Raw genomic sequence first — 5,349 nt, 5'->3', positions numbered from 1 at the left:
GTGCCGCGGGGGGGTGAGGGGGGGGGGGGAAATAAAATCCGAATTAGTTGTAATGAGTTGAAGGAATAACGGGAATTAGCGGGAAGGGGCAGCTCAAACCCAGCCCCTGCTCCCCCGAGGCAGGATCTGCGCCCTCCTTATAGCCCCCAGCCCCATACACCCCGGGATAAACCCGTGTTTTTATTATTAAAGACCACCCTGCTGTGTAATCGGGGTATTTTGGCCCAAAATCGTAGACTGAAGAGGAGCGTCGGGGGCTCCCGCGTCCTTTAATCACCGCGGAGATGCTTCCGAAAGGGAAAGCAAGACACGGGGGACGGAGGCGAAATGGGCGTAGGGGGACGGACCCCCCTCCCCTGCCCCTGGCCCGGTGACCCCGGGACCAACGCGGAGCCGGGGGAGAGCTCCGTGCTCCGGCAAAACCGTCCGCGGAGCCGGAGCAAACGCCGGGACGGGGTTTCGGCGGCAGGTCGATGGCCGGCGGGTGGTGTGAGGGGTGGGGGGGGGGGGCGGGTTTTTTTGGGCTGGGAAACCCAAAGGGGGGGGGAAGAAGGGTCCCCCCCCGGCCAGGTCTGGGGGAACGGTGGGCATTGGGATGCCGCCTAACCCCGCGAAGACCAGCTCCGAGGAGGCGGGGGGGGGGGAGCCGGCAGCGGGTTCCCGCTCCTGCAAAAACACTCCTAAACCCCTTCACTTTCATTTTTGATAAGAAAATCAGGGACAAAAATCAGGGACAAAAATCAGGGACAAAAATCAGGGACAAAAATCAGGGACAAAAATCAGGGACAAAAATCAGGGACAAAAATCAGGGACAAAAATCAGGGACAAAAATCAGGGACAAAAATCAGGGACAAAAATCAGGGACAAAAATCAGGGACAAAAATCAGGGACAAAAATCAGGGACAAAAATCAGGGACAAAAATCAGGGACAAAAATCAGGGACAAAAATCAGGGACAAAAATCAGGGACAAAAATCAGGGACAAAAATCAGGGACAAAAATCAGGGACAAAAATCAGGGACAAAAATCAGGGACAAAAATCAGGGACAAAAATCAGGGACAAAAATCAGGGACAAAAATCAGGGACAAAAATCAGGGACAAAAATCAGGGACAAAAATCAGGGACAAAAATCAGGGACAAAAATCAGGGACAAAAATCAGGGACAAAAATCAGGGACAAAAATCAGGGACAAAAATCAGGGACAAAAATCAGGGACAAAAATCAGGGACAAAAATCAGGGACAAAAATCAGGGACAAAAATCAGGGACAAAAATCAGGGACAAAAATCAGGGACAAAAATCAGGGACAAAAATCAGGGACAAAAATCAGGGACAAAAATCAGGGACAAAAATCAGGGACAAAAATCAGGGACAAAAATCAGGGACAAAAATCAGGGACAAAAATCAGGGACAAAAATCAGGGACAAAAATCAGGGACAAAAATCAGGGACAAAAATCAGGGACAAAAATCAGGGACAAAAATCAGGGACAAAAATCAGGGACAAAAATCAGGGACAAAAATCAGGGACAAAAATCAGGGACAAAAATCAGGGACAAAAATCAGGGACAAAAATCAGGGACAAAAATCAGGGACAAAAATCAGGGACAAAAATCAGGGACAAAAATCAGGGACAAAAATCAGGGACAAAAATCAGGGACAAAAATCAGGGACAAAAATCAGGGACAAAAATCAGGGACAAAAATCAGGGACAAAAATCAGGGACAAAAATCAGGGACAAAAATCAGGGACAAAAATCAGGGACAAAAATCAGGGACAAAAATCAGGGACAAAAATCAGGGACAAAAATCAGGGACAAAAATCAGGGACAAAAATCAGGGACAAAAATCAGGGACAAAAATCAGGGACAAAAATCAGGGACAAAAATCAGGGACAAAAATCAGGGACAAAAATCAGGGACAAAAATCAGGGACAAAAATCAGGGACAAAAATCAGGGACAAAAATCAGGGACAAAAATCAGGGACAAAAATCAGGGACAAAAATCAGGGACAAAAATCAGGGACAAAAATCAGGGACAAAAATCAGGGACAAAAATCAGGGACAAAAATCAGGGACAAAAATCAGGGACAAAAATCAGGGACAAAAATCAGGGACAAAAATCAGGGACAAAAATCAGGGACAAAAATCAGGGACAAAAATCAGGGACAAAAATCAGGGACAAAAATCAGGGACAAAAATCAGGGACAAAAATCAGGGACAAAAATCAGGGACAAAAATCAGGGACAAAAATCAGGGACAAAAATCAGGGACAAAAATCAGGGACAAAAATCAGGGACAAAAATCAGGGACAAAAATCAGGGACAAAAATCAGGGACAAAAATCAGGGACAAAAATCAGGGACAAAAATCAGGGACAAAAATCAGGGACAAAAATCAGGGACAAAAATCAGGGACAAAAATCAGGGACAAAAATCAGGGACAAAAATCAGGGACAAAAATCAGGGACAAAAATCAGGGACAAAAATCAGGGACAAAAATCAGGGACAAAAATCAGGGACAAAAATCAGGGACAAAAATCAGGGACAAAAATCAGGGACAAAAATCAGGGACAAAAATCAGGGACAAAAATCAGGGACAAAAATCAGGGACAAAAATCAGGGACAAAAATCAGGGACAAAAATCAGGGACAAAAATCAGGGACAAAAATCAGGGACAAAAATCAGGGACAAAAATCAGGGACAAAAATCAGGGACAAAAATCAGGGACAAAAATCAGGGACAAAAATCAGGGACAAAAATCAGGGACAAAAATCAGGGACAAAAATCAGGGACAAAAATCAGGGACAAAAATCAGGGACAAAAATCAGGGACAAAAATCAGGGACAAAAATCAGGGACAAAAATCAGGGACAAAAATCAGGGACAAAAATCAGGGACAAAAATCAGGGACAAAAATCAGGGACAAAAATCAGGGACAAAAATCAGGGACAAAAATCAGGGACAAAAATCAGGGACAAAAATCAGGGACAAAAATCAGGGACAAAAATCAGGGACAAAAATCAGGGACAAAAATCAGGGACAAAAATCAGGGACAAAAATCAGGGACAAAAATCAGGGACAAAAATCAGGGACAAAAATCAGGGACAAAAATCAGGGACAAAAATCAGGGACAAAAATCAGGGACAAAAATCAGGGACAAAAATCAGGGACAAAAATCAGGGACAAAAATCAGGGACAAAAATCAGGGACAAAAATCAGGGACAAAAATCAGGGACAAAAATCAGGGACAAAAATCAGGGACAAAAATCAGGGACAAAAATCAGGGACAAAAATCAGGGACAAAAATCAGGGACAAAAATCAGGGACAAAAATCAGGGACAAAAATCAGGGACAAAAATCAGGGACAAAAATCAGGGACAAAAATCAGGGACAAAAATCAGGGACAAAAATCAGGGACAAAAATCAGGGACAAAAATCAGGGACAAAAATCAGGGACAAAAATCAGGGACAAAAATCAGGGACAAAAATCAGGGACAAAAATCAGGGACAAAAATCAGGGACAAAAATCAGGGACAAAAATCAGGGACAAAAATCAGGGACAAAAATCAGGGACAAAAATCAGGGACAAAAATCAGGGACAAAAATCAGGGACAAAAATCAGGGACAAAAATCAGGGACAAAAATCAGGGACAAAAATCAGGGACAAAAATCAGGGACAAAAATCAGGGACAAAAATCAGGGACAAAAATCAGGGACAAAAATCAGGGACAAAAATCAGGGACAAAAATCAGGGACAAAAATCAGGGACAAAAATCAGGGACAAAAATCAGGGACAAAAATCAGGGACAAAAATCAGGGACAAAAATCAGGGACAAAAATCAGGGACAAAAATCAGGGACAAAAATCAGGGACAAAAATCAGGGACAAAAATCAGGGACAAAAATCAGGGACAAAAATCAGGGACAAAAATCAGGGACAAAAATCAGGGACAAAAATCAGGGACAAAAATCAGGGACAAAAATCAGGGACAAAAATCAGGGACAAAAATCAGGGACAAAAATCAGGGACAAAAATCAGGGACAAAAATCAGGGACAAAAATCAGGGACAAAAATCAGGGACAAAAATCAGGGACAAAAATCAGGGACAAAAATCAGGGACAAAAATCAGGGACAAAAATCAGGGACAAAAATCAGGGACAAAAATCAGGGACAAAAATCAGGGACAAAAATCAGGGACAAAAATCAGGGACAAAAATCAGGGACAAAAATCAGGGACAAAAATCAGGGACAAAAATCAGGGACAAAAATCAGGGACAAAAATCAGGGACAAAAATCAGGGACAAAAATCAGGGACAAAAATCAGGGACAAAAATCAGGGACAAAAATCAGGGACAAAAATCAGGGACAAAAATCAGGGACAAAAATCAGGGACAAAAATCAGGGACAAAAATCACCCAGAGGTGCCGTTTGTCCTACGTGGGTACCGGGAAAGCCGGGAGCACCCCGCCGCGGTGCCGGAGACCTCCCGTACCCATCTCCCGGCCAAAGGGAACCAGTCCCAGCCCCCTTCCCTCAGGCTGGGAGTCCAGAGGCAACCCGTCCCGCCGGGGCCCAGCACCGGCAAAACTCACTTGCCCGCAGCGGCCGAGCTGGAGGCGGCAAAAACCGCCCGGAGAGGGGGAGGAAGAGCTCGAGGAAAAGACGAAAAACGAGCTCGTTTCCCTTCCCGGCTTCTCTCCACGCACCCTCCGTCGGCTCCAAAGCGCGGGCCCCCCCCGTAGGCTCCAAAGCGCGGCAGGGGGACGCCGGAGCGTCTCGTCGTCTCGGTGGAGACGACTGGAGCGAGAGCCGGGGTCCTGCCGGGCGCGCGGCCAAGCCCCGACGCCCCCGGATTGGGACCGAAAAAGGGTTGGGGGCAGGAGGCCCGGCGCAGCCCTTAGGAGCCCGCGGCCGCCCGCGGCCCGGCGCCCCCGCGGCGGGAGGGGAAGGGGGGTGGAAAAGGGGCTGCCGGTGCCTCCCCCCAGCGACGGTAACGGCAAAGACCCTAAATATCGGGGTGGGGGACACACACACACAGGTCCCCCGGGTGTCCCCGTCACTCACTGCCTGGGATACCGGGGAAGGCGCGTCGGGAGTGAGTCCGAGAAGCCCGTCCCAGGACGGGCCAGGCGCCGCGGGCTGCGCGTTCCTCCCTCCGGGGTGACGAAGAGACGGGAAGACGGCAGGGGCTCGGCAGCTGGGCTTTAATGACGACCTCCGCAAACCGGCACAGGACGGCGGGCGGGCGGCCGTTTACACCGCGGTATTTACAGGCGAGCGAGGAGCGGGAGGCGCCGCGCGGCCCTCCGCCGTACCTGCCGGGTTAAAATACCGCTCCGAGGCGTTGAAACGGC

This window comes from Aptenodytes forsteri, unplaced genomic scaffold, assembly GCF_000699145.1.
Source record: "Aptenodytes forsteri isolate BGI_AS27 unplaced genomic scaffold, ASM69914v1 Scaffold419, whole genome shotgun sequence".
Lineage (NCBI taxonomy): Eukaryota > Metazoa > Chordata > Aves > Sphenisciformes > Spheniscidae > Aptenodytes > Aptenodytes forsteri.
The sequence above is the reverse complement of the archived record's forward strand: the minus strand, read 5'-3'. Positions refer to the sequence as shown.